Source organism: Mesocricetus auratus, unplaced genomic scaffold, assembly GCF_017639785.1.
Source record: "Mesocricetus auratus isolate SY011 unplaced genomic scaffold, BCM_Maur_2.0 Super-Scaffold_100009, whole genome shotgun sequence".
Taxonomy (NCBI): domain Eukaryota; kingdom Metazoa; phylum Chordata; class Mammalia; order Rodentia; family Cricetidae; genus Mesocricetus; species Mesocricetus auratus.
Genome location: NW_024429193.1, coordinates 69,447,496 through 69,471,451, shown reverse-complemented (window position 1 = coordinate 69,471,451; position 23,956 = coordinate 69,447,496). Strand labels below are relative to the sequence as shown.

Genomic DNA, 23,956 nt, shown 5'->3' with positions numbered 1-23,956 from the left:
TAACATTTAACTATGTAACTATTTGGTTATCTTAATTAAAAATATTATTGTTATAATGGCATCTGACCACTGAGAAAAAAATATTTGCCTTTTACAAAAACAAAACAAAATCTCTCTTTTATACAGCAGAATCTGGGCATCAAGAAAACAATTTTTTAACCTATTCAGCAGCCTGCTAAACACCCAGTAGCAAACTATCACAAATGCTACCCAGATTTATGATACAGAGTCTGCATAAATTGATTACAAATAAAAGTATTAGCAAATTGAGTTAGTTAGCCCAACCCTAAGGGTTAGCTCCAGATCATTAGTAACATGAACTTTAAGTTTCCAAATGGAGCCACTACTAACACTTGTGAATGAATATCCTTTCTTTTTGCCTTATCTTTCCTTTCCTTTCAGTTCTGCTTGTAAAGAATCGTACACCTACGAATGAGCAAGAGAAAGGGTGGATTGGGTCAGTGTGCAAATATACACCCATGAACTTCCACTTAATTTTACAGTCTGAGGTTATATGGCACCATTTCCCCTCCCCCCCAAAAAAAACTATCCATGAAAATAACCAATGAAGTCAGGTGGTAATGGCACATGTCTTTAATCCCAGCACTTGGAAGGCAAAAGCAGGTGGATCTCTGGGAGTTTGAAGTCAGCCTAGTCTACAAAGTGAGTTCAAGGACAACCAGAGCTGTTACACAAAGAAACCCTATGTCAGGAAAAAAAAATGAAGACAAAGATTATGGAAAATAAAATACATACATCTAAACTAAGAGTCTTCTGTTTACATACTGATCTATAACTATATATATATTTGCTACTTTTCCAACAAACACCATGATCAAAACACTGTAAGGAAGGGAGTTTATTGGGGCTTATGGTTCCAGGGGGTACATGTCCATCACCCTGGGGAGACATGGCAGCAAAGAGTGGGAAGCTGAGAGCTTTCATCTTCAACCATAAGCACAAATGTTGGGGAAGTCCTGTGCATTTGTCAATAAAGCACTGTCTGGCCAATAGGGAATCTAGATAGGAGGGACTAGGAGTCCAGGAGGACTCTGGGAAGGAGAAACACAGGAGTTCGAGATGTAACCACCATGGGGTAGGAAGCCCGGAACTATTCTCCGGTAAGAGAAATACTTAGATTAACAATTATGGGGTAATTACTTAAGTCAGAGCTAGCCAGTAAGAAACAAGCAAGGCCAACCGCTTCATAATTAATATAGCCTCCTGTGTGTTTATTTGGGACTGATGCGGCTCTAGAACCAGAACAGCGGGAAGGCTTCTCTCAAAGAAAAAGCTTCTCTTAACACACAAAGCAGAGAGAGAAAACTGGAAGTAGCTCTAGGCTTTTCATCACAAAGCCCATCCCCAGTGATGTCCTTCCTCTATCCTTCCTACATCATCTAAGCCTTCCCAAACAGCACCACCACCTGGGGACCAAGTGTTCAAATGCCCAGTACAATGGGAACATTCAAACCACAATAGCATTCTAAGAGGATCTCATAGGAAGCATCATATTTATTTAGCCTCCACTATTTCTACAATGGACTTGAGGTAGGTTAGGAGAAAGGCATGTATTTGGGAGGAAAATTAAAAATTTGTGATCAAGGAGTACATCAATTAGAGCAGAAAAAAGATTCAGGGCAGAATATGAAAAATTGGACTAAAACTCACATATGGAGACCATGAGGTTCTACACCTACATAATTACAGTGCAACAAACAATTTGAACCTATGCTTCCAATGTAAACACAATTACTTATGATGTTCCATCAGAAACAAGCATTTGCACTCTTCAAGGGATGCAAAGATATTTCCTATTGCTTGCTATAAACAAGCTGTTCTAGGAGATGGCACCAAAAGATGAAATTCCAAGCTTCCCAACAGCATGTGAAGAAGTAAATGGGGCACAGAGCTGTTTTATGTGCTGTCTGGGGACTTTGTCTCCCTCCTTCCTTTTCTCTCCATGCCTGATCAGAAAGAACACTGCTTTTAACTTCTACTTCCTTAGCAATCCTACTACACCCATCCTCACCCCCAACGCCATCATCCGTATCCCAGAGCCGGGCTCCAGTCCCTCAGAAACATGACAAAAGCCTCCACAATTTCCCTTGGCTACCTCTGTTTTCCATTCCAATTTATCTATAAGATGCTACCAGAATAAATTCCTAAAGCTATGACTGTCTCAATCTCCCCTAATGCCTTCTTGAGTTCTTCTGCACTCCTGAAGCAAGCTGCTATCACCTGCCAGTAAGTCCGCTGCTCTCCAGATGAGTTGTATCTATCCACTTTTGCCCATGGTAACACCACTGCGGGATATCTGCTCCACTCCCATCTCTGCGGGTTAACGGCCCAGTTTAAATGTCACCATACCCAGGAAGAATCCCTTGGTTCTCTTCTGTGAAATAACCACTTCTTTTCTCCAGACCCCTGCACTAAACCAGCGGTCTCCTTCCAGAGTGTAATCATCACACGGTTTCTGTCTGTCTCCTGGCCAGCACAGTTTTCACAGTTACCACACACACATCTAGTCCTGTCAACTCACTACCAGGAGTCATCCTTCAGTATCTTCACCAGGACAGCCCAGGTTTCCACAGTAGGCTTTCCCCACAGCACTGAGTTCACACTTCAGTCTTTCTGAATGTGGAATCATACAGCAGTTTGCAGTCCACATATCTGCCTCCTCCAGGGCCAGGACAGAAACCTTAAATATCTTTGCCATCTAACATGTCAGTCCAGTGGCTGTGTACAGCCCACCTTGCTTCTTTGCATGTGCCTTTTCTTGCTTATTTATGTACTGTTTCTCTCCTTCATACAGATATACTTACACAATGGGTAAACAGGCTGTGCTAGCTTTGTCCAGTTACAACCTTGGCATCTAGACCATCATCTGGCACATAGTGGACAATCAAAACTTCAGGATGAATTAATGAATGGTACCTAATCCTGTTCTGGCACACACAGGCATGACATAAACGTCCACGGGAGTGAATGAATCCTCTCTTCTATAGAAGTTATTTTTATATACGTCATAAGTTCTGACAGCTGATAGTCTTGGCACCGTCTCTAGAATCTCACACAGTGCTTGGCACATACCATGCCTTCAATAAATGTCTATGAGATCAGAATGCTGATATGCAGTTCTCTGAATGTGTAACTATATTAAAGATGCTGTGGGATACTTGATCTTGGATAACTATGATATGGGGACATGGAGAGATGGAATGTTGTAGGTCACGAACCAAAATTCTCTTTAACTCTTTTTTTTTTAAATAACACCACCTCTACCGCCAGGTATGAAGATAAACCCAGACATAGGCTAGCACTCTGCCACTGAACTGTAACCCAAACCCTCTTTTTACTTACTAATTTGAGATGAGATTTAACTGTACTGCCCAAATAGGTGTTGAACTCAGTCTGCAACCCAGGCAGACCTTGAACTTGTGGTCCTCCTGCCTCAAGCCTCCTGAATAGTATGATTACAGGCCATGCCATGAGACCTGAGCATTTCAAAGGCCAATTACCTTTACTGTTAAGTCTAACCTGACACTCTAGTGATTAATAGGCAACCTTCTCAGAATACATCACTTAGCAGGCATATCTATAGGTACACCAACCCTAAGCTAAGAACCCTGCTGGATTCTTAGAACATCTGAAGCCTGTAGGAGGCTCCCTCCTGTGCTACATCCCATCTATGGATGCTCCCACTGGTAACTGTATTGACTTACAGTTTCTTTTGTTCTGGAAGTACAAAAGTTCATGTAATCTCTTCCACAGTGGAACATGTGATCCGTTAGTAACTTGAATCTGTGTTCCTAAACCACTATCACTCATATGTGACTCAGCATAGACAATTTTATTTCCTTGACAATAGAGTCACTGTTTTACATTCATATTGGCTCCACCAAAACTCAAGTGCTTTACTAATTCATCTTCTAAACCTGATTCTGTCGTCTCTTTTCAGTAAACATTACGATTTTGGGTTGTAGTGCTGCAAATGAAAAGCTAGCTCTCCACTGGCTACATGGCTAGCCCAGGAATCTGACTTATTTCTTGGTACATAACATCTCCCTGCCCGAGGAAAGGTGGCCATGCAGAGTAGTCAGGGTCAGAGATCTGGGTTCAGGCACCAACTCTGTCACCAGTTACCAGCATCACTTTAAAGTCTGTCCACCTCATCTCCCTCCCTGAAAGATTAGTGAATCTGTCATGCAAAGCAGCTTACAGGCTTCACAGCCAAACGGTCAGCCTGAATCCTTTATTACCCCTTCCTTACCAGTTTTAAATTGTTCCAACTCAGTCAGAATGATTATAAAATACATTGTCTGAGCTTGAGTAGGTGATTATTTGAAGCCATAGGGAATTATGTTTACAAAGCATTAATTCTCCATTAACTTTTCACGACCTCATAGCACTTCAGGACTCATCCAGTGGACACAAGTGACTTCAGCATGTTACTGCCATCATTCTTGAGACTTCCTGGAGCCAACACAAAATAATTTACCTAGATGTCACTATGTTACCTAGAAGAGTAATCCTCTTTCTTTTAATATCCAACACATGAAATAGCAGGGCAACCACGTAAGAGATATGCACAGTATCTGTGCCTGTCAAATACATTACATAATAACATGACCTCCCAGCTTACCAATGGAAGATTAAAGAAACAATAATAAAGGGCTACATGAAAATGTTAAGTGCATCTCAGTCAAAATGCATGTGACATCATTTAAATCCCTGTAGGGACAACGCCATTTGGAGGCAGGGAGTGTCTGGCCGGGGCTCTCACAGATAAAGGTCAGCCAGGCAACTCAACCACAGAAGGCCTTGCTGAAATTCACACAGGCAGGAAAAGAACAAAGCAAGTCCTCACAACACTTCAAGGATCTCTCCCACCAGCTTTATTGACTAAAGTATAAGAACCTGCTTGAGTTGATATTTAGCAAAGGACCATTCTTCAACAGACCAAATTCAAAAGAGCGGAAATTCTCTCACAAATCTTGACATTACTGCCAGGTAGAAAGGATATATTTGCAGTAGGAAATAATGTCAAAACCAAAGCAGCGGGAAAATGTAAGCTTTTATTGGCGAGTCGGAAGGGAAACAAAGAGCAAATGCGCACCGAGCCTCTGTGGCTCAGGTGCAAACAAGGACACCAGAATGAAAGGTCAGAAGGACATTGGTCCTGGCCAGAGAACTGAGGCTGCCCACCCAAATGCTAGCTTACTACACAGCTGTGCACTACAGTGACACCGTCTAAGCTGTGCTGATGGGAGGACATTTGCTCAGAGGATTTGAGCAGCGAAAAATATAGCCTGGCAGTGCCCTGAATGGCGCTGGGACAAATGCCCCACTTGAAGATAATCTCCAATAGGTGCTTTTACAGGTCCCCAAGGCCTAAATTGCAAAGTTAAGTATGTGTTATTTAAGACACACACAAATTATCGCTGCTTTAAAAGCAGCACTGATTTAAGCTACAGGAGAAAAAAAGCATGTGTAGTAACTTTCTCACAAGATCAGATGGTAAAAGAGCAGTGCTTGTACAAATGAGGTGAGGTGCTCACAGCTAAGTCAACAGAAGTGCTGAGTAAATACCTTAAATAGTACAATGTGGCAAGAAGCCCTGATTCTTTTCAACTAGAGAATGTGGCGCATGTTCTATACTTGTTCACATGAAGAGGGAATAGTCCTGAATATAGACTTCATCATCTGTAAGATTTAAAGTTCTTTATAATTAACTCGGTCCCCTATTGTATGCCTTTCTGATTTAAAAAAAAGTCTGCAAGATGAAGTGAATAATTTAAATAAAACATATCCCCCACCTCATGGCCAACAGCAAAACTGGAATTTCCCTCTGCATGAAGAATGACTCTGTGATTTTAACAGAAACAGAAAAATAAACCATACATCCATAAGAGGATTATTCTCTTCAAAGACTACATCCTTACTACAAAAATACCTGCCAACACTCAAAACATTTTAGAAGTAACTCTTCTAGGACTGCCTTCATGCTTAAAACATTCTTTTAAATTTTCAACTGTGGCAAATTTGGTCCTTTGAATGTGGAATTTGGTATGTGTAGGCTAGACATTCTTTTAGAAATAATGAGAATCTCCAAGCTGGATATCATTTTTTAATCAAAAGTGTGTGTGCTTTTTTAAGTAGCTTGCAAACCACAGTTGGTCCTCTGTGTCTGTAGGTTTTAAATAAACTAACAACATAGTGAAAGTATTTGAGGAAATATTATTCAGAACATGTATAGATGTTCTTCCCCCCAACAATTCAATTATTTATTTAATGTACATTGGAGTTGATATTATAAATGATCTAGAAGTGAGTTAGCATATGTAAGAACATGTGCAGAAGTTATATGCAAATACTGTATCATTTCATATAAGGGACTGAGCATCTGTATATTTAAGCATCCTCAAAAGGTTCTGGAACTGATGTATGACTGTATTTCTAAAAAATCATTCTCCAGAAATGTGTCAAACCCCCCCTCTAAGAACTGCAGACATGGAATGAATAGACAACTTCATAATTTCCTTGAAAGCCTACTTCTCTTTTTACAGTAACTTTGATACTGACATTGCGCATGCTCTTAAACAACTGGACATCAGCCAAATCCGATTCCTCCTTTCATGTCATACATTCATGAGACAAGGATTTACTATACACTATATGTGTGGCAAGTGCTGAAGATATAATAACAGTGAGCAAACACAGGTCCACCATCTGCCCACATGAAATTTATAGTCAAGTTCAAAACCAATTTACACAAAAATATAAATTATACAATAAATTCAATGGTAGGTGAAAAGACACACAGTGATGTAAAAGCCCAAAGCAGTAAGACCAAGTTATTACAGTGTAAAAAAAATAGAGCTGAGTAGAAACTAAATAGTAGTTAACTAGACCCCTGGGACCAAGAAGGAGATGCGTGCTGATAGGGGCCAAGCAAGGGGAAGTGAGCAATGTGCACCAAAGCTCAGTATGACATTTTAAGAGGGATGGAGACCCTTGAGTACTGAGAGTTACTGACACAGTAGTATTGGACAAGGCTGGAGACACAATGATAGAGGCTTGCAAACATTAAGCAACAAGAGTCTCCAAACAGAGTCCAGTGGAAAGCAAGATGGGAAGGGAGGCCACCATGAGATCCACACTGACAGCTTGGTTCTACCATAAAAGTGGAGATCCAATGGAAAGTGACCGGTGAAGAGGTTAACATAACAACCCAGAAGAGAGCAGTAAAGATGGACAGAAATGAATAGATTTGAGAGCCACCAAGCACATGAAATTGATTTTTTTAAATGGTATGGAATATTTTGTATTCAACATTTATTTGAGGGTAACTTTTTGATCTTAATTGAAAACCAAAAAATAAAATCATACAAATTTTAAGGTCATTTTTCAATCAGTTTTCTGCATCAAGTTTATGGTATTTCTGTAGCATGTTTTAGATAACAAGGAAAAAACTAAACAAAACTTAGCATCTCATTTTATATAAACATAAATTCCTGAGAAATTGTGCTGCACTTGGTAATAAAACAATGAACACCTTCAGAAACATTATGAAATATATTTGTTCCTTGCACAAAAGCATTTATTAAAAATGCAAAACAAATTACTGTGGTACTGTACATCAAGGGAAATGGAACCACTCATTTCCAAACATCATTTCTCTTTTACTGCTGGGTACATAAACTGGGTGAATTTATAATTCTGAAAGGATGGGATAGCAGAGGTCTAATAATCATCATCCAGTTTCATAATAAACCACTTAGTAAGCAAATACAATACCCACAAAGTCTGCAAAGATTTAGGTCTAAGCCTTTACCCATAGGGAAAATCATTTTTATAGCTATATTCCTTTGAATATATTTGTACACAAGTGTGTGTGTGTGTGTGTGTATCCAATTCATATCTTCCAGAAAATACAGCCCTCCCATAAATCCAGCTTCACAGTAAGTATGGGTCACAATGTTACAATGTCAGCAACAACTGTTAAATAAAAATTACAGGAAGTCATTATTTTGAACTAAGCTAAAAACCAAAATGAAGTCACTGACATTGCAGGTCCCAATCACCAAGCTTAGCCAAAGCCCTTTTTCTGAACTTCCAGTAAAACAGGATTAGAGATTAACAGCCAAATTTCCCAAATGGGCCAGTTTCAAATGGTATGATAATCAAGCTCCTTTGGTTTTAACCCTTATGCAAAAGAAGTAACCTGAAATGAACCTTACGCAAAAGAAGTAACCTGATGTTAGCTGACCAGTTCTCTGCTCTAGCTCGGCTTCAGGGAACCTTGGCATGAACAGTCTACTTCTTTATTCTGTTTCTGCTTTATTAAGTTCTTTTCTGTCTCTAAAACCAATCTCCCTTCCCTGAACAATCAAACGCAGTCTGTGTTATAGAATAAAGAATGATGAGTTGCCCAATTCTAGAAAGTAAAGCTGATTCAATGATGATAAACATCTCATGCTTTCATTCATATGGGAAGCAAAAATAAATAAATAAGAGGTTGATCTCACAGAAGACAGTAGAATTGTGATTACCAGAGGCCAGGAAGGGCAAGGCAACAGGGAAGGAGACACATATTTGGTAACAAGATACAGTGAAATAAGAGGGGTAAGTAGACTTCTATAGCAATGCAGAGTGACTAGAGTTTACAGCAACTTATTAAACGATTTATAAAGAACCAGAAAAAATTCAAAGGCTCCCTTACACAAAAACATGGTTGAGAAATGTTTGAAATGACAATGCTAAGTACCTTGATATGATCAGTACACACTGTATATATTCACATACTCCCAGAACTTGGAAAGCTGAGGTAGAAAGATTATGAGTTAGAGTCTAGCCTGAGCTATACAGCAAGCCCTGTCTCTGATTAATTAATTAACTGACTAATTAATTAGATGAAAACAAGTCCAATTAAGATCATTAACTGAAATTATTGCAACTTTGACAGAACATAGTAAGTTCAAAATGTAGTCAACCATACAGTTTAAACCAAGACTCCTAAGAATAAGGGGTCTCTGAAGTAAAGGAGTTTATTGAGCTAACCTAGATACAGTGCTGGAGAGATGGCCCAGTGGTTAAGAGCACTGGCCGCTCTTGCAGAGAACCCAGGTTTAAATCCCAGAACCTTCATGGTAGCTCTATACTGTTTGTAACTCTAGTTCCAAGGCATAAAACACCCTCTTCTGGCCTCCAGAGGTACTGCACATATATGGTGCACATACATACATGCATTTGAAACACTCAGACATAAATCTTAAAAAAAAAAAAAAAGACAACCACACATTAAACCAGACAGTGGTGTCACACGCCTTTAATCCCTAAAGAGCTTAAAGAGGCAGGTGAATCTCTGTGAGTTTGAAGCCAGCCTTCCAACAGAGTAAGCTCCAGGACAGCCAGGGCTACACAGAGAAATGATGTCTTAGAAGAAGAAAAAACACACAAAAACAACTAATAGCAATTGGGAACAGTGCAACAGATCTAAAAGCCAACCGTAGTTTTATAGTCAGAGTCTGGGAAGGGAAAACATAGACTATTTACATTGTGGCTACACAAAAGAAAGGCAGAGAAAAGTGAGTTGGAGATGGTGGGGTCCTGGTACTTCTGGATTACTTGAGGTCAATAGTATGGATAGTTTAGATGTAAAAAAGGGGAGTTGTTGGGAAACTAAGCAATAGTGGAGAGACTACATTAATAGCCCCTCCTCGATGATAGGGTTGATGACTACCCTATATGCCATCCTAGAACCTTCATCCAGGGACTGATGGAAGCAGAGACAGATACCCACAGCTAAACACTGAACTGAACTCCTGGAACCTAGTGACAGAGATGGAGGAGTAAAGAGCAATGGGGTCAAGACCATGATGATGAAACCCACAAAGACAGCAGACCGGATAAGGGGGAGCTCTTGAATCCCAGACTGATGGCTGAGAGGCCAACAGGGGACTGATCCTGACTCCATGAATGTAGTCTCAGTGAGGAGGACACAGAAATCTCTGGGACCTTGGGTAGTAGATCAGTGTTTACCATGGTGTACGAATGATCTTTGGGAGCCCATTCCAAATAGAGGGATGCTCTCTCAGCCTGGACACATGGAGACGGGCCTAGGTCCTTCCCTGGATGAAATGACAGACTTTGGAGATCCCCCCAAGGAGGGCCTCACCCTCCCTGGGAAATGATGTGGGGATTGGGTGGGGGGCTGGGGAGCTGGTGGAGGGACAAGGGAGGAGGGGTGGGAGAGGGAGTTGGGATTGACATATGAAGCATTCATGTTTCTAATTTAAATAAAAACATATGAGGGGACAAAGGGGGGAGTTGTCTACTGTGTTGGTATTTACATGAGGGTCTCAAGAATGTCCCCACAACATTAACTGACTAACTTCCCTTATCCCTTCTCTCCATCCTTTAGATCTTATAATTTAGATCTAAATCTCAGAATTTTTTTAGACTGCATAAACTTATACAAAGCAATGTGTACAGCAGCTCAGCATGGACAAGGGGAACTGGGGTTTTACTGCTCTCACACAAACAGCAAATATACCATCTACATTCTAATTCTGGAAACAACTAAAAAAGATAGTGTAATTTTGAGATTTTACAACTGTAGTTTATGACACCAAAAATGCATTTTTATTTGAAAGAAATTCAATGTGAAAATTACCAAGAAAAGCATATGAGACCATAGAAAGTCAATAATGAAACTTCTAAAGGCAAAAAGCACTTTTAAATAGGCTACTTTTAGTAATCTAAGTCACTATCTAGGCATTATTTAAAGAAATTCTGCATATGAATTTCCGGTTTCCTCCCCTTATAAAAACTACTAAAGCAAGTGTGAAATAAGTTAGTGTTTAGCCATACCATCTGGTCCATTATCATGATTTATAACATGTGTGTTTAAGCCTGCATTAAGCATATAGTGATATTTCAAAAAAAATTATTACATTCTGACCTGAACAATCACTCTTGGAGGCAGGCTGTACTCTATGCAGTGTGATTATATTCAAATTGTACCTTGAAATCTTTCCAACAGGGGCGAGGAGGCAAAATTGCAAAACTCTCAGCAGTTTTGATTTTTACAGAAAACAGTAAAGTAGAGTGAACTTAGGGTTTAAAATCTCAAAGCTTCTACTCTGTAGAACTATACAAAAGAGCAATTTACAGAAAAATCTGAACCACTGCTGAGTCACCACAGAGAAGGTGCTCACTGTGCTAAGGTGAGGTTCACTTGGACATTTCATGGTCACCTGAAAAACAGGGGAAACATGTGTCCCTCCCTGAGATAAGAATGTTCAACTGATCACAATTTTATACACTAGACAGAGATACTTTGCCAAGAGTTCAAATATAACCATACCACCATGTACACTCACCACTTCTTAACAAAATTTAAAAGAAAAAATGGGGATTAGCTAAACCCTAGGGGATTTTATAATTTCTGAATTCCAAGTGGAGGGATTTTCATTAATCCTTTACTTTTCAGGTGTAGTCAGCCCATGGTTGTCTTCCATCCCCACTCCTTACCCTTCCCAGATTGTTTTGAAGTGAATGTTCAATATCCAGCACCCCCAAAATAAAGACAACTCTCTGTACAAAATACAGTTCATTAATTCATCTGCTATCTAGTGAGAGCTTCCAAACTGCCTTATAATTTTATTTTAAGGACTTCATGGTTACTCTCTTCAAGCCAAGAGCCAAACATAGTTGCTGTATCTCCTACCTGTCTCCCGTCTCTTCCCTCTTTCTGGCTACTTACTAAACAAACTGAGTAAGTAATATGTCCAATAGAGACTTCCACATTTTGTGTTTAACTAATTAAATCTCCACTGGGGCTGGAGAGACTGCTCAGTGGTTAGTGACACTGGTTCCTCTTCCAGAGGACTTGGGTTCGATTCCCAACCTCCACACAATGGCTCACAACCAACCATCTGTAATCAGTTCTAGGGAATCCAACATCCTCTTCTGTCCCCTGCAGGCACCAAGTACACACATGCTGCAGACATACATGTCGACAAAGCACTCAAACACATAAAGATTTCCTAAAGTTTAAAATTTAAATCCTCTTTTTTTCTGTTCTTAAAAATAAATAAAAAGTAGTTTAATCTAAAAGTCTTGATAAGGATCATGCTAAGTTCTTTAACAAGAAGCTTCATAGATGCTTCTGTATTTGTTCTATTACATCAGGAGACTGTCAGGTTCACTTCTTTCTCTTTTTGCGATGATAAGATTTATCAGTGGACCCAAGGTTTTTGCCTAACTTAACACAAAGTTTCCCATGAGCAAGCTATGGGAGGAGAAAGGAGGTTGCTGGGAACTGAATTGAGGGGTAGCCACTGGTTATTTCTTTAATGGCAACCAAGTGCCAACCTTTCATAGCTATCATTCTACATTTACTGGTCAGGGTTCCTCTCAAGACAGGGTTGTAGCTGACTTTTTGGTTACTCTGTAATACAGTATTGGGTTTTTCATTTGTTTAGGGGTTTGGTGTGTGTGTGTGTGTGTGTGTGTGTGTGTGTGTGTGTGTGTGTGTGTGTGTGTGTGTGTGTGTGTGGTTTTGGATTGGGACAAGGTTTCATTCTGTAGCCCAGGACGATCTAAAACTTGTAGCAATTCTCCTGCCTCGGCTTCCCAAGTGAATCATCACACCCAGCTGGGGGTTTCTGTTGTTTATTTTGTGTTGTCTGTTTTCTTGTCTACCCCTAAGACAGTACCAGGATGTATATCTGCCTCTTGATTACAAAGACTACTTCATTTATAATCAGTGAGCACAACTTCTCAACACACTTTTGAAATAACCCTCTAGTTACTAAATCAAGTAGTTGGCCAACAGCAAGAACCCTATGTTAACAGTAAAAGCCAGGATCCAATCAACTGTGGTGATCTGTTATCAGTGCCTGGGTTTCTACCCTATCAACTTGGGGGGACTCCGCAGCCAGCCACTTGAGACCATTCACCCTGTGCCTACCCCATCCCGTGTGACTGACACAGGCACCTTCTGCACCCATGCCCTTGGCTCAGCACCCCACATGTCCACCCCCTCCTCGCAAATAGCTCAGGCTCCATTCCCACTCAGGAGTAAGCACAGCTCTGGCTCGTGCCGGCCAGCATCCCTCTTTTCTCTTGAGATTGTACAATCCTTTTCAAACAGCTCCTCTTCCCTGACCCAGGAGAATGTCCAGAGAAGTTTGACAATCACTGGTATCTCTGGCCTTGAGCAAAAGGACAGGTGTCAACACTCAAGCAAGGCTGACCAGAGTGACTCCTGAGATGGCTGAGAATTTGGAAGGTCAGGTCCTCCTCCTGAGTGTTCTTTGGCTTGCTACAGCCACACCCTGAGCCATGTGAGCAAAACGGATACAGAGAGAGGTAGAGATATGAGACAGAGAGTAGATGTAGTACAGACTGTCCAGTTTGGGCTTCCCTGAGACCTCATCTCTCCCACACTTTGGTCAGGTGACCAACTAGCCCCTCCCCCTTCTACAACATGAGATGAAAGGAGTCCTCTTACAGCTCCCATTATGAGTCTTGAAGACTGAGACCATCCTTCTGGTTTCTTGTACTTCCCATCAGTACAGATAATACTTTACTACTTTTTGTCCGACTTTCTGTGTCTCAGATATGTATTTGTTACCATCTTTTGTAGTTTTACAGACATAGCTTATTCACTTGTTGAACCAGAGTTCTTGGAAGGGTGCTACATAGGTCATTAACATGTAAGTAACAATAGCATGCATTAATTATTCCTTGGTATTAAGAACTTTACATACATATACTCTGTTATCTAAACCTCATAGAAACTTCCTGAGGTGGCCATTATCACCTCCTCTTTCTCCCATCCCCATTTTGCGGTGCTGGGGTTCAAACTCAGTGCCTTGCCCACGCTAGGCAAGCACTCTACTCACTATCTTCCTACTTTTACCTGCAGAATAGCTAGGATTACAGGTGTATGCCATTACATTTCATAGATGAGTCTCCACCTTACAGATGAACGAGCAAACAGTCATCCAAGGAAAGTAACTTGGTCATTACACCAATTAACAGATATGCATTTACTAATTAACAATTAATAGATCAAGGATTTGAACCATATTCACATGCATTATATCCACACAGCCTCGCACAACACTAAATATTGTTAATTAACTTACCAGAAGGCATAACTGGTCAAAGACAACAACCTAAAAAGTTGATTTCCACTGACCCCAAAGTGTATGTTCTTATATCATTAAAAATATTAACAGGCTAATGCATAAATAAATAAGCTATGTGAAAATAGGTCTCTTGAAAAAGTTATAACACAATTTCTTCAAAATTGCTGCTGGCAACCTGAAGACTAAATGCTGGCACTTCTCTTAAGGCAATGGGTAAAAGGAATGAATATTTAAGACCACTCTGTCAGAACAAGTTGTATACAACTCCCCTGGCAGTGATATTTCAAAGCAGCAAAAGAGATTTGTGAGCACCTGCCAGTGTGTGACACGCCTGCAGCTCTCCAATTGCTCAGAGGAGTATCCCTGTGTCATCATTACACACTAATCGTTACTGAGCACTCCCATGGCTTGGAGGCAAGAAGAGGAAGCCTTTAGGAAGAAAATAGTTTCCTCTTCAGAGCTTACCAAGAAGGGCAAGGAAGTCAGGAATAGTAATTTATTGACAAAGAATCTGAAAGTCACTAGCTCTAGCCCCAGATCCTTGCTTGGAGTTCTGCTTGTAGCTCAGAAGGCCAGCAGGGAGACCCACTTGTAGCTCATAGACCAGGGGGAGGTTCCTGGTAACAAACTGACCTGATGCTGACCTTCCTCAGCATCCAGCCAAAGGACTTCCATTAAGAAGTATTCCATAAAAGTTTGTTGGTGGTCTAGTACTTTTTCCTTCTTTCTCAGATTCCAAATTTTACTTGAGGACCTTTCTACCATGAAGTCAATGCCATACATTGCACTCTTCAAAGGAGTGTGATGCCTGCACCCAGAAGGCTGGACAATGGCATACTCCTGCATTACTCTTGGTATAGCAGAGCCCATGCATGGTGCAGATTAAAAGGTGGGGGAACCCTCTGATGATAAAAGTGTCTGCTACATTGGAGGCTTTGATGAAAGACAAGCCTTATAAAAAATATCATCACTGTTGCAGACTCAACAATACCTCACATAAGATCATATATGTCAAAGTGCTGCACACAAACCTGGAATTTCCAGGGAAATGTAAAATACCCAGTTCTCAATGTGGCTGTTACTAAGATTTCATGAGAAGCATACATATATGCACGAATGTGCATGTCTGTACATGTGTGTGACACACACACAACATAAAACTAGATAGAAGGGATGTGTTAGCTAGCTTTACTCATCACTCTGATGAATTGCCTAACATAAACAGCTCGGGGGAGGATTTGTTTTGGCTCATTGTTTCAAATGTTTGGGTTCATGGTGGCTTGGCCCATGAGTTTGGTCACAACATACTGGTAGCAGGATCTCATGACAGAGGAATTTCTTCCCCTCATGGTAATTAGAAAGAAGAGACAGAAACAGGATGGAGCCAAAGACCAGGTATAACCTTCAAAGGCACCCCTAATGACCTGCTTCTTATGTTCTAAAGTTTCCACCACCTCCCAAAATAGAGGCCTGAGATGGAGTCAACATTTCAACATATTCGTCTGTTCAGATATTTCACATTCAAACAGTAACAAGAAGTCTTGAGCAACAAGAAGAAAAATAGAAATTCCAGAGGATGCAACCGGAAACTTAAGCCACAAAGATGTACAGAGGTCAAAGGCCTCAGGTCAGCAACTCCTCTTCAATCGATAAACACTTCTTGAGTGCTGGGCCATGATCTATGACATAAGATATAAAGTCAACTTAGCCTAAGCAAAGGACAGAGATTTACATTCATATTTGGAGAGACTTGATAAACAAAAGATATAACCAAGTAAACTGTCCTAGGTTTAAAACAAGTACAAGAGAACAGAGATGAAAAGCAAAGAGGCTGAACAATATTTTGAACTTAAATACCAGCCAAAGATAAGAGTGAGACCCAATTTCCAATGGTGATTCTCTAAAACTAAATCCCACTGTAGGAAAAACAATGAATGTCACACTGTGCTTGAATGAGTCGGCATAAAATTAGACATACGAAAAAGTTCTTAGGAACATACAGCCTACTTTCCATATTTCTTCTTCACATTTGGTCAAAATTATTTGCCTAAAGTGGTATCTGGCATATTTAGGAAAATGGGGAATGACTTAGGCAGAAGCAGAGCAAAGGTAATTATACGAAACTCAGGTGAACCAGATGGCACCAAATAACTTCAAACCATTACCTCGAGATATACCCAACACAACTTCAAAGATCTGCTGCAGTTTTAATTGTGTGTATGTGGGAAGGGGGGTGTAATGAGTGTCAGTGCCCATGCAGGACAGAGGTGTCAGATCGCCCTGGAGCTGCAGTTCCCTGGGTGCTGGGAACTGAACCTGTGTCCTCTGTGACAGCAGTGAGCACTCTTGTGTCCTCTGTGAGAGCATGAGCACTCTTGTGTCCTCTGTGAGAGCATGAGCACTCTTGTGTCCTCTGTGAAATAGTGAGCACTCTGGTGTCCTCTGTGAGAGCATGAGCACTCTTGTGTCCTCTGTGAAATAGTGAGCACTCTGGTGTCCTCTGTGAGAGTGAGCACTCTTGTGTCCTCTGTGAGAGAGTGAGCACTCTTGTGTCCTCTGTGAGAGCAGTGAGCACTCTTGTGTCCTCTGTGAGAGAGTGAGCACTCTTGTGTCCTCTGTGACAGAGTGAGCACTCTTGTGTCCTCTGTGACAGAGTGAGCACTCTTGTGTCCTCTGTGACAGAGTGAGCACTTTTACTGCTGAGTCATCTCACAGACTTAAAGCACTACCCATTTTTTAACTTGGTAAAGGTTGACTCCAAGCTAAGAATGATATACATAAGTTTCCTTTCTTGAAAGGACTTCGAAAAAACTGGCAGGCACTCCATGGAGCACCACACAGGGAAAGGGTTGGGTCCCTCTAGGTGTGAGTTAGACATTTCTGCCATGGTCTTAAGATTGGGAGGGCAATGGGGGTGCATGCAAGTCCTTAATTTACCTTTGCTTCTCTCAGTAGATCTTAGAACTTTTAAAATAATAATAGTAGGTAAATACATACTGGTAATCTACTAAGTAAAAAAAAATTGGCCAGCCCAGAACAGTGAAGGATTTGTAAGTATATAAATTGATTTCAGTCCTAAAGAGGAAAAGGGCAAACATTTCAAAGACGACATTAGAGGCCATCAAATCACCAAGCTCCTAAAATGGCAAGAAATGAGATGCCATAACGTTGCTTCAGGAAAGACAGCCAAGGAAGAATGAATGGAGATCAAAGGCGATGAACTAGGTTTTAAGCATGGGCATTCCTGAAATAACTAAAAGGAGGAAAGAAAGATCCCAGAAGAGGTGGGAGGAAGAAAGAGGTAGAGTGAGTTAAGGAATGAGGATCAGACAAGCACAGCCTCCAAACAGAGCATACGCACAGGACATCAGATCACAGAGGCTCCTGTCAGTCAGGCTTGCTCAGAGAAACACAGCCAGAAGAGATGATGGAGATGGGAGATGGGAGATAGATGGGAGCCTGAGGAGATGGGAGAGCAAGATGATGGAGATGAGAGATCATGGAGATGAGGAGAGATCATGGAGATGATGAAGAGGGAAAGGGACAGCAGGGGAGGGAGAGGGAGGGAGAGATTGGCCCTTATAAACAGAATTATTATAAGGAATTAATACATGTGATTATAGATGCTAAGAAATTCCAGGGTCTGTTGATGGAAAGTTTGAATCCAAGAAAAGCAATGACATAAATTTCCATGTGGTCCTAAACCTTAAAGCAAAAATCCCAAACCCCAACCCAATTAGACAGGGAAGGAAGAAACAAGTAATCACCAGGCAACACAGTAAGAGGGAACAAGCCCATGTTGCCTCAACATTTTTGTTATATTTAGACTTTTAATCAAGTGAATAAGCCCTGCCCACACTGAGGAGAGCAATCTGCATTACTAAATCCACCAACTCCAAATTTAATCCCATCAGAAACACTCTCACAGACACACCCAGGATGAGTACTGGACACCTTGTTGTTGCCTAACCAAGCTGACACATCAAACAAACCTTTACACCTTGAGTTGAGTCATTATCCACCAGGCAAAAAGGGCCATGAAACATGAGCAAAGATACACAATAGCAAATTAAACTGACCTTGATATAGAAGCAGGTAATGAGAAGAAGAAAAGCAAAACTGAAAAATATAATTGTCCATGCAATAAGAGACAGTTGACCAATAATAAGCATTTCTATGGTTCTCTTCAATATAAGTAACTCTGATAGGAGATTAAGATGTGGGGTTATTATTTTGTTGGGCTGCATTGCATTTTATTATACTGTGCTGTATTGCACTATATTATATTGACATGTTTGTGTTGTATAGCATATATCTTGAGGTAGGGACTTGCTGTGTAGGCAATCTGGCCTTGAATTGTGGTTCCTCCTGCCACAATATTCAAATGCTAGGATTACAGGTTTACATTACCACTTCCAGGTTCTCTGTAGTTTAGTTTGCTCTCAGGATCTACCTGCAGACCTATAAGGAAGAAACTGGAAAAGAAAGCTGAGGATTCCAAAGGTCAGCAATAAAGAGGCAAATTTGGGAATTAACAAGGAAGAGAGACTAGTTGAGAGGCGATTCCTGGCATGACAGAAGCTGGTGGAGAGCAGGCGGAGTCAGTCGGGCTGAGTCAGCAAACTGAGGTAGCAAACTCTGCCAACCCTAATCATTTTATGATTCACTGTGAAGGAATGGCCACTCCTTGGTGACAACCCAATCCTAAAAGGTAGTCAAGAGGAAGGATTACTTTGAAGAAAACAAAAAGGGGATGGGCCAACTCAACCATTTCTTAACTGTTACAAGCTGATTCTTAATATCTATAGCAACTTTTCAAAAAGTACATACCAAATCCTAAGCAGTCAAATGTCAAAGAAGCACAAGAAGGTACTTCAGCAGAAAACTCACTGAGCTGACAGAAAATAACATTAGCTACTAAGTTTGGGTTTTGTTTTCAGGTGTTTTGGCTTGGTGAGAAGGGACAGGGCCCCACACTGTGGTCCAGGCTACCACACTATGTAGCCCAGGCTGGCCTCAAACTTACAGCAATCATCTTGACCTACACTCTCCTGTGTAGGATTATACATATGGTCACCACAGCTGACTGAGGTTTTTTTATTACACTCGATAGGTAAATATCAAATACTTTTCTGTTTCCTCAAGCAAATAAAGGTTAATAAAAATCCCATTGTCAGATTTCTCATAAGCATTTAAACTACTACACCATGGCTTTAAAATAAGACAAAAATGCAAATACCTTGTGATACATATACATATGTGTGTATATATATATATATATATACATTAGAGAGATCTCAAATATCTAACATATCAAAAATGCTAGTGTTATAGAATAGAAAATAACCAGGAATAATATGTTAGATATGTATTTCCCTCAAAAACAGATCAAAACAAGTATATGCAAATCATAAAGTCCATGTCTAAGAAAATTTTTCAACATGGAAAATCAGGGGCTAGGAAAATCAGATTCAGTAGACAAACTGCTTCCACGAAAGCATGAAGACATGGGTTAGATTCCAAAAATACATAGAAAAGTGCCACACATGCTAGCATAAACTTCTAATCCCAGCACATGGGAGGCAGAGGCAGGAAGATCCCTGAGACTCACTGGCCGGCCTGTGAGCTGCAGGCCAGTGGCAGACCCCGTCTCGAAGGAGGTAGTTGGTGTCACTAAGCAGATATCCAAGGCTGTCCTCTGGCCTCCATAGGCAAGCACACATGTGCTCAGTGTCCCTGTTAGCTCTAAAAATCTGGCAATAAGCCTTGATTCTATACTTGCCAGAGGATTTTTTAAAAGCATACACATAAAATATTATATAATATCAGAAAATCCATAGCCAGAATCAGCAGACTCTTGCATAGCCATCTTTATCCTAAGTTATATATTCCTCCTTTACAAAAGTCCTTTAAAAGACCCTTCAACTCATAGCTATTTCTTCTTGTAGTTACTCCACTATTTGTAAAGGACATATTTATCTCTTCATTTGGGCTTGGAAGCTTTGTTGTGGGTTTTTTTCAGTGATTATATATTAATATGTAATTATACCCATATATTACATGTATATATCATGTGATACATATATATCATTATATATATGTATATGTCATACTCCTGGTAGCCTAACTCCTCAGGAGTTCTCATTTGGATTAATAAGAACTAAGATCTGGGGCTGGCCACAGATGGCTCAGAGGTTAAAGGAGCCTGCAGAGCAAGCCTGATGGACTGGAATTCATGTAAAGGTGGAAAGTGAGAATCAACCCCGCAAAAATTACCCTGTCTTTCACACATGTACTGGAGCAGTAAGGCATTCTCTCTTGCTCTCTCTGTCTCACTCTCAAATAAACAAATAAATTTTGATAAATAAACTTTCTTATTGGGCTAGGGAGACAGTTTGGTCAGCAACACACTTGCTGCTCAAGATTGAGGAACTGAGTTTGTTCTCTAAGCAACCAAGTAAAAAGATCAGGACAGCAGCAGCCTGCCTGCCTGCAATCCCAGCCTGCCTGCCTGCCTGCAATCCCAGCCTGCCTGCCTGCCTGCAATCCCAGCCTGCCTGCCTGCAATCCCAGCCTGGGAAGGAAGAGAAGGTAGAGACCGCAAAGTCCTCAGGATTGCTGGTTCAGTAAGATCCTGTCTCAAAAAATAAGGTGGAGAGATACTGAGGAAAACACATAACATTGAACATTGTCCTCTGGCTTCCAAAATATGGAGACAGAGACAGAGACAGAGACAGAGACAGAGAGAGAGAGAGAGAGAGAGAGAGAGAGAGAGAGAGGGAGGGAGGGAGGGAGGGAGGGAGGGAGGGAGGGAGGGAGGGAGGGAGGGAGGGAGAGGGAGACTTAAATAAAAACAAAAATAAAATCCCACTTTACATCCAGAAACTTCAAGAACTGTAACGGGGAAAGTATGGTCCATAAGTTAACAATCTTACACTGAAGTGTAAATCCACTACTCCCAGAAGCTGAGTATGTCCTTAAAAAGTCTCTCTACAGCCTCATCTGTCTTCCTCCTGTGTAGTCTAAGTGCAAAGTACTCACTGAAAGTGTTTACTCTACACAGCTTTAATATGGCACACCTGAAAGCACATGTCAATCATAACACTGTAGAAAGATCTGCTTCTGTTACTGTTTATCCACAACATCCATAAATGAAATCCTTGGGGTCTGGTCACTCCTGAGCACTGTTCCTCTATATAGGCCATTAACACTCCTGAGCACTGTTCCTCTATATAGGCCATTAACTAGTGCTAGCAAGTCAATGGGACCAAAGATGAAGTAGCTATAAACTGTGCTTCAAAACTAGAGTCCAAGGGTCCACCTTGAATGGGCCTGTGGACTACCACAGAGACAACTGCACACAGAGTGGAGATCACGTTTCCAAGCAGAGATAGGAGAGGGTCATTCTGTAAGATTTTCACAGAGGAAGGATATTCCTCACCAAATTCTCCTTTTAAAAGTAACCCAAGAGGACTGAGGGTGTCACACCATAATAAAATGCTTGCCTAGCAGCCTGAGGCACGGATTCAACGCATGGTAGTGAAAGAAAACACTAACACGGGCTCACAATTTCACTCCCAGTGTCTTCTACTTAGCCCCACTGAGGCACATATTTTTTAACATTTTTGGTTTGCAGTCATTGTCTATTAGTGTCCTACTACAGAAAGAACTTTGCAGAAAAAGTTCTGAACTAAACCTGGGAGGTAAAGAACTGTCCAGCAGTGATCACTCTGACTGAAAAACCAGAACACCCTCATCATTTCTAGTCTCCGAAGGCCTACATTTAAGGGGAACACCCCACAGTGCCTCTTATTGGGAGCAAGAAAAAGCTAGCTGGGTAGCTGAGTCTAAATTATTAGACCACTCTCAACTATTCTAAACCCACTTCATAAGTGCCTACTTCCCTTGCCCTTCCTCCCACGTAATTTAATCATATCCCTAAAACTATAAGACAAATGAGAAATGGGACCTCAGCCTTAAAACTCTTAGCAGTGTCATGAGAAAGAATTCATTGGTGCTCAAAGAAACCAGTCTTTAATTATCTGAAAAGTAAAGCCAATCTGTCTGCCATATTGGACTGAATCTCTCAATTTCTGTCCCAAGAAAACCACCGATGTTCTCCAAATGGGGACATTGGCTGGGGCCCATAGAGTCCAGACAGCTTCAGAAATGTCTTATCTGGTGCCAGGTACACTCGTGAGCTGCAGGTCAGGCAGGTACATGAAGGAGGGGGAATTTTCACCTTGTTAATCAACAGGATAAAGGTGATTACGCAGGAATTATTTTTCATTGACCTACATAGTTTCATCAGAGCTGCTATGGCTATTAGCTGAAAGCAGCTGACTTCCTAATGAGGTGAACTTGATAGCAGGGCCAGAGTGGCCCAACCTAAAGGAAGCACAATTGGTCTGCTGTATTTCCCACCCGTCCTCCTTCTGAGAGCTGTTTTTCTTCGGTCTGGAGCGTTTTCCCTATGAGGAGGAACGAAGGGGTAATCCCTGCACCCGGATGTCTAGGGCTGCATCACCTGTGGAGTCGTTGACAGCTGCACCGTCAAGTACAGGAGGCTGAAGCTAACCTGGACTAATAATTGTCCGGACCCACACACAAAGTTCCAAGCAAACATAGCAGCTGTCACCACCAATATCTCATCTACCCAAGCTTGAACTAAAACAATAGCTAGTTTACTACCTCACCCGAGTGGGGTTAACAAGAGAGCTTTGTTGAAGCCAGGGAACCCACATACACTATCAATGAGAATCATAACTCCGGTCCAGTTTCATCAGAGAATTTATGCAATTGAGTAACAGCCGCCCAACAGTGAATTCCTCACAGCAAGAAAGTGCTGCAAACCCAGTGGTACCGCCTCCGATTTCCGTGTATGCCGGGAGGTTTGGAGAGGAAGACAGAGTCAAATCTCATCGCCTTTGCCAGTTACTCCTGGGAGACCCAGGCACTGCGGCCCGAGGGACCGAGAAAAACCTGATGACATCTTCCTCCGTCAAAACAAGCTGGCCCTCTCTTGCTCAGGGTCAGTCATGAGTAACGTCGCGTGCAAGTGCCCGCAGCGTCCTGGGCAGTCACAGAGCTTTAGGCTGGGAAGGTGCCAGCCTTCCTGCCCTCCCTCTCTCAAAAACCTGCTCCTGTCGCCCAGCAGGATGCAGGAAGGAGGCTCTCGGGACACCCTCTTCCTCCTACTCCAACATCCTAAAATAAAATACGAGCAATCCTTCCAGCACAGATCTCTTACCTACCGGCGGCCACGGATCCTCCCGCCACGCGGTGTCCCCTCGACAGTCAGAAAGTTTGTGCGAGGGTCCCAGGGACAACCGAGCCTCCAGAGCGCAGGGCACTAACAGCGGGGCAGCGCCAGCTCCTCCCGGGCCCAACACCCAACACCCGGGCAACTGCCCTCGGGCGTCTGGGCGCGGTGACCTCCAGGCCCGGCTTCAACTCAGCCTGAGGACCCGGGGACCAATGACCAAGCGAGAGAAGGTCAAGGCACAACTTTTCTCCGTCGCGTCAGCCCTTGGCGGAGCCCGACAGGTCTCGGGCTCGTTCCCGCCCCACAGCCCGCACCCTCCGAGGAGCCTGGGCGGGGCGCTGGCAGGGGCAGGGCCCAACCTGCCGGGAGACCCAGGGGAGCTGGCTCAGACCACGCCCCCGGGGCCTCCAGGGCCTCGGGCCACGCCCCCAGCAGGCCCCGCCCCGCCCCGCCCCGTCTCGCCAGGTGCTCCCGGGACTCGGGTTGCGTTGCGCGCTCTTAGGCGCGCACGGGTTTCCTAGGTGAA

General features: G+C 42.0%; 1 protein-coding gene across 2 annotated transcripts in view; it reads right to left on the bottom strand.

Annotated features, from left to right (window-relative positions):
• Positions 1 to 23,767, bottom strand: part of Fhip1a (FHF complex subunit HOOK interacting protein 1A) — a 237,507-nt gene extending 213,740 nt beyond the window's left edge. Inside the window, exon 1 of one of the 2 annotated variants that reach the window (XM_021233104.2) lies at positions 23,416 to 23,767. The gene's annotated coding sequence lies outside the window, so the exon portion shown is untranslated. The remainder of the gene's footprint in view (positions 1 to 23,415) is intronic. The other variant, XM_040752572.1, reaches the window with a different exon arrangement.
• Between the last annotated feature and the right edge of the window lie 189 nt (positions 23,768 to 23,956).